The sequence below is a fragment of the Rhagoletis pomonella genome, unplaced genomic scaffold (genome assembly GCF_013731165.1).
Source record: "Rhagoletis pomonella isolate Grant_MI unplaced genomic scaffold, Rhpom_1.0 Rhpom_scaffold_00010, whole genome shotgun sequence".
NCBI classification, from domain to species: Eukaryota; Metazoa; Arthropoda; class Insecta; order Diptera; family Tephritidae; genus Rhagoletis; species Rhagoletis pomonella.
This window is the reverse complement of record NW_023458564.1, coordinates 14,689,907-14,701,874: the sequence shown is the minus strand read 5'-3', so window position 1 is coordinate 14,701,874 and position 11,968 is coordinate 14,689,907. Positions and strand designations below refer to the sequence as shown.

At 36.0% G+C, this 11,968-nt stretch overlaps 1 protein-coding gene across 1 annotated transcript in view; it reads right to left on the bottom strand.

Moving 5' to 3' along the window:
• The window catches only part of LOC118746511, a 90,636-nt gene that overhangs the window by 58,169 nt on the left and 20,499 nt on the right, over nt 1-11,968 (bottom strand). The window lies entirely within an intron of this gene.

Here is an 11,968-nt window from a genome sequence, read left to right as displayed (position 1 = left end):
TTTAAACATTTTATGTGTATATTTTAAAGATCTCAAGTTCAAAATCAAATCCTGAACATCTTATACGTATGTATATTTATACAGTTTCCTGTTGAAAAATAGATACTTTTCAGTAGTAGTTTTACACACAGTGACAGGTACAAATGTAACATATTAATTACTATTTATTATACTTACTTTGCACAATACTTATGCGTAAAAAATGTTATTTAAAAATTGAAATAACAAATGTTTGATTTTATGAAATACAAAAAGATATACACGTATTCCAAGTCCTTAGGATGGGTTAGATTATGTATTTTTCTTGGAAATGTTTGGTTTTCTTACAAATTATGAGATGGATACGTAAAAAAGGAAAAATGGATACTTTGCAAAATACTTATGCACAAAAAATGTACTTTATAAATTGAAATTACAAATGTTTCATTTTATGCACATGTATTCCAAGTCCTTAGGATGGGTTAAATTATGTATTTTTCATGAAAATGTTTGGTTTTCTTACAAATTATGAGATGTATATGTAAAAAGAAAATTGGATACATTTGGATACGTTTTTGGCTTGGTCTGGCTTGGGTTGGGTTGGGGTTGGGCTTGGCTTGGAGGATACATTTTATTGGGACGGCGCGTTAACACTGTTTACAGCGTTTTCAGGAGCTACAACCAGTGTTGCCGCGCCGTCTCAGGAAAATGTATCCCTGACCAAGCCAAAAATGTATCCAAATGTATCCAATTTTCTTTTTTACATATACATCTCATAATTTGTAAGAAAACCAAACATTTGCATGAAAAATACATAATTTAACCCATCCTAAGGACTTGGAATACATGTGCATTAAATTAAACATTTGTAATTTCAATTTATAAAGTACATTTTTTGTGCATAAGTATTTTGCAAAGTAAATACATATAATAAATAGCAAGTACACTCTAAAAAGAGCATGTAAAACTACTACTGAAAAGTATCTATTTTTCAACAAGAATCTGTATAAATATACGTATAAGATGTTCAGTATTTGATTTTGAACTTGAGATCTTTAAAATATACACGTAAATACACATATATAGAATCTTTAAAATTGCAAAAATTTTCAAACTACAAATACATTTGAGTAGTCTACTTGCAAAGTGCGCTATGTAAAACTTTTTCGATTCTTAGTTTTTGGCGGATTACGTACCAGTATTTAAAGTAGTTTCATGTCCACTAACAACAGAGTGCAAAATCTTTTTATATTCTGAAAAAATAGCATCAAATATTAAGTCTTCTTCCAAAAGTCGCTATCATACTTATTTATGAACTTTCAAAAGTATCAATCTTCTGATGAACTTAGAAAGCTGCTTTAGGTCGTATAGACTGTTAATGTTATCTTATGACATGTTATGTTATGTTACAATTTTATAAGGCTCCTATTTATCCAAATTTTCAGGTAATAATAAAAAAGATTCAATTTAAATGTTACTTGTTGTCGTAGTCGCTTTTTCAAATTTATGGCTTTCTATTATAAAATCACATGACGCTGTTTGCAAGTGACTACTCATTTCCTACTAATAATAAACATTACTTTATTTTAAACATGTTATGTGTAATTTTGCTCTTGCGACAAATTTGGTATGTAAGACTAAACAGGCAATGATTAATTTTATTACACGGCATGCGAATTTTCACACATTAAAAGAGGAAACTGGTTACCTCTCTTAATATGCCCAAATAAACAAAAATTTTTTAGAGTCTTAAAGTCTTTTCAGTAAAATTCATAAAAGTCTCGTTAAATAAATCAAAGTTAGTTTTTTAAACTACATTTAAATCTTCTTTCTTTTTAAATTAACAAATGAAAATATGTGATATGAAAGAGATTACTACAGAAAGAGTATAATTTACTTTATATACATATGTATATTGTCGTTTAAAGTACAAAACCGCGTATCGTCATTTTGCAAAACCGCGTAACTGACATTTGCTGCCAAAAATTTGACTTGCTCACACAAGCTCTTGGCTCAATCCTTATCCATTCGTCCTGAAATAAACTAGCCAGAAATGCGATTGCTTTACAAAAAAGAGAACCATTTTAAAATATAAGTGTTTTTACTCTCTAGAAAATAATTTATGCAACGTCACATACGCGGTTTTGCATTTTGTTGATATGCGGTTTTGTACTTTAAACGACGGTATGTATATTAAGATCTTGCGTAAAGCATCCTTTTAAGCTAATTAAAGCAATTGCGCTTATACCTATTTTGGTGAGATCTCTTCATATGTTCATTGCTTCGTTCACAAAAAATAAAATGCTTTAATTTCACGCTTAAGTAGCGATTCTTTATACGTTTAGAAAACGTAATGCTTTCTACCATCTTTAATGAAAATCGATCTTTGAACGAAAAAAACTTTATAGGAAATATAAAATTTTGGCCTATTTAGAAAAGTATCCACATTTATACTGATCGGAAAAATAAGTATCCCGCAAAAATTCGTCTAAAAATGTATCCAATTGGATCTATTTAGATCCAAACGGCATTCCTGGCTACAACATCTTCGTTGCAAGAAAATCGTGCTGTTGCGCATATCGTTGTGTGGTGTGCGCAGTAGCAACCACTTTTCACCCGTGCTTGTGTAATCGATGCTTGTCTCTTTTGTTCGAGCGCGGCAAATAGAGAATCTGCATATACACAAAAGTACAAAATAAATACAAACGAAAAACCAAAACAAAGTAAACAGAAGCAACCACTTTTCACACGTTTGCTTGTGTAATCGATGCTTGTCTCTTTTGTTCGTGGGTGGCAAATAGAGAATCTGCATCTAGTTAATAAATACGAAAAATCAAAACAAAGTGAAAAGTGAAATAGGAAAACGAAACTCCTAACCATATATGTAATACTTCTATATTGGCAGTAAGCTAACTTCTCAATGTGTAATCATTCCGAAATCAAAGCGAGACAGTCTAGTACCGTTTTTGTCAATGTATTGTGTACTTGAGTGCCGTTTTTATACCCGAGCGCACTTGTGCACAAGGGTATTATAACTTTGTTCACATAACGGTTGTTTGTAACAGGCAAAACGAATCGAGATAGATATAGACAAATGTATACATAAATGATCAGAATGAAAAGAGAAATCGATTAAGCGGTGACTGTCTGTCCGTCCGTCCGTCCGTCTGTCCGTCCGTCTGTGCACACGATAACTCGAGTAAAAATTAAGATATCTTAACGAAACTTGGTACGTGTACTTCTTTCGGGCGTAGGACAGATGGTATTGAAAATGGGCAAAATCGGACAATAACCACGCCTACCTCCCAAATAACGGTAATTTTCAGAAATACAAAAACTGCGATATTTTAGTAACTACTGAAGATAATTCACTCAAAATTGATATTTACAATAAATTTTAGACGATAAATAAGAATATTGAAAGTTTTTGGAAAATGGGCGTAGCCACCCCCACTTATGGTTACAAGTGTATATCTTGGTAACCGCTGCACCAATTTCTTCCAAACTTGGCACAGTTGTTGGCCCTGTTACGCATACCAAATGGCCGAAAATTTTTAACATCGGACAATAACCACGTCCACATCCCATATAACGGCAATTTCGAGAAATACGAAATCTTCGATAAATCAGTAAATATTAAAGCTAATTTATTCAAAATTGATGGTTGCATCTAGGGATGTGCCGGGTATCCGGTAGATATCCGGAATCCGGCCTATCCGGCCGTTTTTTGGTTATCCAGCCGGATACTGGATAATATCCGACCGGATTCCGGATATCGATTATAGAAGATTCAATTTAGAAATTTAACCCAGATTTTGTATTTTTGTAATCCTATTTAATAGTATCTAATTAGTAATCAAAGTTTCCGCATTACCGGGCAACAACCTATTTCTATTTTCAACATAAATGTTACCCGATGCATATTCGGGTGGGCACGATGCACAAAGGTGGCGCGCAGAGGTACTTCATTGCCAGTGTAAACAAATTTGGAAATTCTTTGCGGCTATACTTCCACCAAGTTAAGGGATCTTCTTGTCTGGATATAAGAGGTAGCTGCAAATATTTCTCTATTTCTAGTTCATAAATCGCTGCCTTTTTTCTTGTACGTTCGCTGCCTTGTCTACCAATCGTTTGGCTATCCATATCACTAGAAACACTAGAATCAGCATCAGAGCCGTTGGCGATTTCCTCAAAGCATTGCCAAATATCCTCGTGAGCTCGATCTTCGATGGAAGCTTTCACTATAGTTCGGCATTTTTCATATGATTCAACTGGTTTCTCCATGCTGACTGATTTATAATTTCGAAATAGTTCATCAACAATCCAGTTTTTAGCTTTATTGGCGTCAGGAAAAAAACGAATTTTGAAACGTGGGTCACAAAATGTTGCAATAGTGAAGCATTGTCGTTGTTGAATGTTTAGTTCTATAATCAAGTAAATTTTTTTATTAATAGTTCTATAAATACTTTTGATAAGTGAATCGCAATTTCATACCTTTTGCGACAGAGTCGCATTGGCTTCAGTTTATCAGGTTTTTTCAGTGAAAACGCTGGATAAATTTATCAGAAATGTGTAAACGAGTTTCCATACAAATTTTGACAGTTCATTTATAAAGTTTACACAATTATAAGTTTATACGGTTTACATTGCATTTATAAGCTTTGATGAATACCCTTAGTAGTTTTAACTTTCATCAAATTTGATACGTCGTTTGACATGTGCTGTGGACCGTGTAAAGTGCTGTTTGATCAAAATGATAAACAAAGTGAAAGAACAAGTGCCCGATAATTTAAATAAAAAGAAGAAATGAGCACGAAAAGAAAATAATTCGACTTCATTTTAGAACTAATAAATTATTTCAAAAATCTCCAAAACCTTTTTTGTGGTGATACAACTTCAACAAAAACTGAAATTGTATGGGTTTTTTGACGTGTGTAAGTCAAACCATCTAATTACACAGACATATCTGTGCACAATAATTTAAATAAAAACACATAATTGAACAAGGAAAAAGTATACGACTTAGTATTAGTATTAACAAATGAATACAAAGCTTTCTTAAGCTTCTCTTCAACTTCATCCAAAACGAAAAACTGAAATTTGATGGGTTTTTTGAAGCGTGTAAGTTAAACCATCTAATTACACAGAAGCCAGTTCGATCAAACAATGTGAACATGTAAGGTCCATATAAGGCATCAACACACATGTGCGATTCTGACGGTGCGAATCTGTTCCGAAAAAAATTACAACAATGCCGCAACTATTTATTGGAAATTGCAGACCTACGCGTTCGGAAACGAAAAAGGTTAATAGGCGGGTTCTGTATAATTTAAACAAAAATTAACGTAAGAAAACAAAACATCTTGATTGTTCAAAAGCAAAGAATTTGATGAAGATTGTTTTTGTTTCTTTATAAAATGCCATTTTTCACTACATCATCGCACAGATGTGTGCGTAATTGTGTTTTCGAAGTGGTAAATTCTGTAGCATCAGAAACGGTGCGGAGGTCGAGGTGAACTCGAGCCGGCAAAAAAACAATATTGTCAAATTTATTAAGGGCAGTAGTCTACCGGATATCCGATCGGATATCCGAATCCGGCTGTTATTTTTTACAGGATATCCGGAATCCGGTTATCCGGCAAAATCTATATCCGGCACATCCCTAGTTGCAATAATTCTTTACCAGAAAATACGCTTATGATAAAATTTTGGAAAATGGGCGTGGCACCGCCCACTTATGATCATATATATGTATCTCGCTAACCGTTCTAGCAATTTGTACCAAACTCGGTATGGTTATTGTGCTTGCCTTATAAAAGCAAACCATTGAAAATTGTTGAAATCGGACTGAAATTACGGCCGCTTTTCATATAACGGTAAATTTCAGAAATGCTTGAAATTTCAATATTTCGAAATTTAAGGACGCTAGCGGTAGCTTTCGGAAAGGTGGAAAACATATATTTAATACTTGCGCCGGAAATTTAATGTTCGGCTCCGCCCGAACTTAGACTTTCTTACTTGTTGTATATGTGTTGTGTACATGTTTATTTATAAACGTATGCGTTCCTTTTCTTTCGTACGTGTTTATTGATATATCTGTACTGTAGTGTTTTCGGACGGTACTAGCTCTTACTGCCAATATAGAAGTATTACATATACGCTCCTAACGTACATATATCTGTCTCCTTTGCACTCGTGTGTGGCGAGAAGAAATTTTTGAATCAAAACAAAAAAAAACTAAACTATATCGCTAAGAAATATGAATTTGCAAGAACTTAAAAAAAAATGCAGTGAATTCGGTCTATCAACGACGGGACGCAAAAATCAGTTAATAGACAGATTGACTGAACATTTAATGGAAAGGTCGTTTGCTAATAGTGTAGATACCACTATGATACAGCGCGTTGAAAATTTAGAAAAAACGATAAGTGAACTAAATTCGCAAATGTGTACGCCTCGTCCGCCTGTTGCTACATCATTTCAACACCTTTTATCATCGTCACCCGTACAAACAGTTTATACGACTGCCGCGAATAATGTGTTGCATAATCAGCAGCCCATTCCTGTGCAGTATAATCCGTGTTATGTGTCAAATACGTTACCGAACCAAAATGTACAACAACATTATTCAGTGTATACGAATGCACCAATTGTGGGCAGCATGCTATGCCATACGCAAGCGCACCGTATTTTTATTCGAATCAACCATATTCGAGTCATATTCGCGACATAAAAGAACTGCTTCCGTTTTTTGATCCGATTTCGGATAAGTCGTTAAATTCGCAACAATTTATAAGACGGGTAGAACTACTAAAGAATACGTATCAGTGGCAAGAAAATATTCTGCTTTTTGCATTACAGCAGAAAATGCGTGGCTCCGCAAAACTGTGGATTGATTCCCAGCAATGTGTTGTCGTATCGTGGGCACAATTTACGAACAAGTTTTTAGAAGATTTTCCGTGCATGGAAAATGAAGCAGACATACATATAAAAATGGCTCAGTCCAAACGTCATAATAACGAAACGGCGGTAGAGTACTAATATCGTATGTTAGCTCTCGGAACGAAAGGTGGACTGCCGGAGTCCAGTATAGCGCATCATGTTGTGAATGGTATAAGCGACATCGACTTAAAAAGAAAAGTGTCAAACGAATATTTACGTTGCCAAGATTTGTTGCGTGATATTATAAGTTACAGTAACAAACAAAACAGTCAAAAACAAGATAGTGTGCAAGCGCCGCGAAGCTTGAAGGCAAATACTATGCCGAACAAAACTGACAAACAAACAACAAACGTAGCAAAACGTGCGTGGAAAATGTTACGTGCTACAATTGTGCAAAGCTAGGGCATTACTCAATAAATTGCCCTGAACCACAGAAAAAACCGCGTTGCGCAAAATGTAATCGAACATCGCATGCAACCGAACAGTGTGTCGTTAAAGCTAAAAGTATAAATAAAATTTTAGATACCCCTGTTCAAACTAAAAGATCCGACAATCTCGAGAAATATATCGTAGTGAACGGCTGTGGCACAAATGCTATCGTAGATCCTGGTAGCACCTGTACCCTTGTAAGAAAATCTTTCGCTGGGACAGTCGGTGAACGTCGCGACCATAATTCGGTATTGCATGGATTTGCAGGTGGTGAATACGTTTGTACCGGTAAAGTAAGCGTGCAAATCGAAATCGACAATAATAAAATTGACGCTGATTTGCTAATTATAAACGACAACTTAATTAATGAAAACGTTTTATTGGGCAAAGATGTATTGTGTCGCTCGGATAAAATACTAGTTATCGAGGGTGATAAATGCAAGATTGAACGTGTCAATCTAGTTAACTCATCTGCTGACTTACCCCGTAACAAACGTAATATGCTCGAGAAATTAATTTCAAAATACAGTGACCTGTTTTCAAATAATATCGCGGAAATCGGTAAATGTGCAATCGCTAAAATGAGCATTACATTGAATACTGATGTACCTATTCGTCTTAAGCCGTACCGAGTGCCCTTTGCAAAAAGTCCCGTTATCTCCAAAATTATTTCTGAACTACTCGCGAACATGGAAGAGCAATTCACTCAGTTAGCCGGAAATACGTACTTTACAACGCTAGATCTCCGGATGGGCTACCATCAGATCGAAATTGAAGAGATTTCAAAAAAAATTCAAAGCGTTCGTGACCACCGACGGTCATTTCGAATTTCATCGAATGCCTTTCGGTCTTGTAAATGCACCAGCTGTATTTCAGTGCGTGATGAATAAAATTGCTGCACAAATGCCAGCTAACGAAGTACTCGTTTACTTGGACGACATAATTATACCAAGTTGTTAAAAGACGCAAGTCTAACATTGCGCATAGATAAATGTAAATTTCTACAAAAACAAATAGAACATTAAGGTCACGTTATTGACATAAACAGAATTACTCCCGGCAAGAAAAAAGTGAGTGCGATTATGAACTTTCCCGTACAGAAGAATGTCACTGAGGTAAGAAGATTTTTAGGTCTTACTGGTTTTTTTCGAAAGTTTGTCGAGAACTAATCGCTTATCGTAAAGCCGCTAACAAAGCTTCTACATAAAACTGAAATCGACAACTTCTTTTGGGGATGCGAACAGCAAAACGCATTTTCCAGGCTCATCAACGTTTTGACGGTTGAGCCTGTACTTGCTCTATACGACCCAAACACGCATCATGAAGTACATACTGACGCAAGCAGCATTGGCCTTGCGGGTGTTTTACCCCAGTCCCACGATTTGAAGTCGTGGAATCCTGTATTTTTTTACAGCCGACATTGCACTACCGCCGAAAGCAAGTACCACAGTTATGAGCTGGAAGTACTAGCTGTCGTCGAAACACTAGAGCGATTTCGAATTTATCTGGTCGGGAAACGTTTTCGCGTAGTCACGGATTGTTCAGCAATAGCCCAAGTGAAAGACAACAAAGAGCTCAAACCGAAAATAGCTCGATGGTGGCTTAAATTACTCGAATACGACTTCGAATGTATCCATCGTCAAGGTTCACGTCTCCGACACGTTCATGCGCTCAGTCGCATGCCAAACGAACCCAGCAATGAAATCGAACCAGCAGGTTATGTGTTGAGGGTAACCATAGACGAAGATGACTGGTTACTTACAATGCAGTTGCAGGACGAAAAACTTCGTGACGTTATAGCAATTTTAAATGGTTCCTTGAAAGAACCTCAAGAGGAATCCGTTACAAATGACTATTTGCTCCAAAACCACCGTTTGTATCGAAGGACGTCTGATGGTCCTAAGTTCGTTGTGCCGAAGGCTGTACGTTGGCGCATTCTGCAGTACTGTCAAGACAAGACAGGACATCAAGCAATCGAAAAAACGTTGGATCGTATCAAGCAGTCCTATTGGTTTCCGCAAATGAGGAAATACACCAAGCAATTTATAGCCGCATGCATACTGTGTTGCTATAACAAGAAACGTTCTGGAAAAACTGAAGGTTCTTTCCATTATAGCTCAGGCAGACCGATACCCTTTCATTTGATCCACATCGATCATATGGGTCCATTCATACGTAGCAAACGTGGGAATTGCTACGTTCTTGCAATTTCCGACGCCTTCAGCAAGTTTTTGGTCGTTAAGGCCGTACGAGATACCAAAACCATCCATGTTTTAAAAGCACTCAACGAAATGTCAAGTTACTTCGGACTACCTTCGCAAATAGTATCCGACAGAGGTACGTCGCTCACCTCCAAAGCATTTGAAACCTACTGTGAACAAAACAACATCCAGCATATAAAAACCGTAGTACGCACTCCAAGAGCAAATGGCCAGGTGGAGCGTGCGAACCAGACGATTTTGTCATTCATCCGTACAACAACTGAAGAGCCAAAAGATTGGGACCTCACAGTCAGAGATCTGTGCATTCGCAGAAAAATGCAACAACGAGCTTTAGCCCAAATGAGCTTGTATTTAATTATAATCTTCGAGATATAATACAAAGTCAACTAATCGCCGCAATCCACGATGATATTGACAGCAAAAAATCTACATTAACAGCTGCTGAAAAGTACGAGCAAGCTGTCAGTAATATTAACACCGAACGTGAAAGGTGGAAGCAACGGTTCGATCGTCAGCACTCAGCACCGAACGTTTACGCCGAAAATGACCTAGTAGCCATCAAAAATGAGCCCGCTTCTGTAGGCGACTCCAAGAAATTAGAGCCAAAGTATCGAGGGCCATACATAATCCGAAGAGCTTTAGGCAACGACCGATATCTTCTGGAAGATATCCCAGGTTACCAAGTTACATCGAAGAAATTCTGTTCTGTATATGCATCTGGGAAAATCAAACCCTGGTGTAGTGCTAATCCCGAAATAGATATCGACGAACTAGTGAATGATGGAATCGAGGCCGATTCACCGTCAGAATAGGCCGAGTTGTCAACTCCATTTTAATGAAACCCTGCGTCAGTTGCAATATCCTTCAATAAAATAAAGTCTGGCAACATTAGTAGCAACATCGTAATCAATAGTCGCAAGTCGTTCGTGGTCGTCAGACGTGTCAACGTGAAATTAAATATACATACAGCCTGTTTGAACTTCTTTTGTAATAGAATTACAATTTAATTATTAAAGATTGCATACTTAAACTTATTAAAATAGAACGGTGTCTAGCTTTATTTTAATATGAACGCAATCCTGTACATTAAATGTGTCGCCGCTCATGACACAAAGATCAAAATACTATCCAACACAAGACTTTAATAATGACTAGAGTGCCAGTTACCGACGAAATTCGACAGTTTTTCTAGTTTTTAGGATCTTTGGAGAGGTTTTCTAACTTAACACGTAGCTGAACTTAGACGGTACAAATTAACTTACCGGAAAATCTTCTGCTTTGGAACTAAAACGTAACTAAATATTTTTTATCTTAGAAGGTCTTTGGACTTCGGCAGGACGTGGAATTGACCCGATACATTCCAGTTTATCGATAAATTTCAATGATTTGATACATATCGATAGTTCGATGAATTTCAAAAACACTAAAATTCAATAACTCAACAAAATTCGTTAACTCGACCAATTTCGATAAGTATGAAATTTGGGACTCGATTAATTTCGATAACTCAAAATGTAAATTCTTTGAAAACCTTTATAAATTTTTACTTTTGGCAGCTCCACATTTTTCGAAAAATTTTGATAACTCGTTACACTCTGTTAACACGATAAAATTCGATAAGCAGTGATAAATCGATAAGCTTATATAACCTTGAAATTTCGATAAATCGATATATTTTGAAAATTCCATAAACTTCGATTCGATGAATCAACCAATTTCAGTAGATCAATAATCATCGATAACTCTGTAAGTTGAAAGAACTCCATGCATTACGGCAACTCGATAAATTTCGTCAAGTCTATAAATAATGATAATTCAATAAATATCGATAACTTGATACATTTCTTTAACTTGACAAATTTCGAAAATCCCACACGTTTTTATAGCTCACTAACTATCAATAAATTTCGACAACTAAGTTTCTGTGTCTATAAATTTCGACAACTCAATAAACATTGATCAATTTGAATAATTCGATACGTTGCGATAACTTAAAATAGGCAAATGTCACGCGAGTAGACGCATTCTTAAGTAGCTGCAGTATTATCCATATTTTCTTCAATCCACCGTGTGCTTTAATTGGTTAAATTGATACCATAGTATCTTTGAGTGGTTAAACTGTCCGAGTGTGCCGGTATCATAGCAACTTTAAGTCACCTGCCAACGTAGTTGCGGATTTAAAATCTTAAAAACTTGGTTTGTTTAATTTTGCTTTGTTAACATGCCAAAAATTTCAACAAGAACAACTACACGTAAGTCTTCCCCTTCACCTAAGACCCCTTCAGTGCTGCAGAGTAAGCCTCAGAGAGCTGAGAGTCCCAATCTACCTTAAGTTACAAGTCTTAAGTGTACAAGTAATTTGGATCCAGAGATTTTAAATACGAATTTTCTCCTAT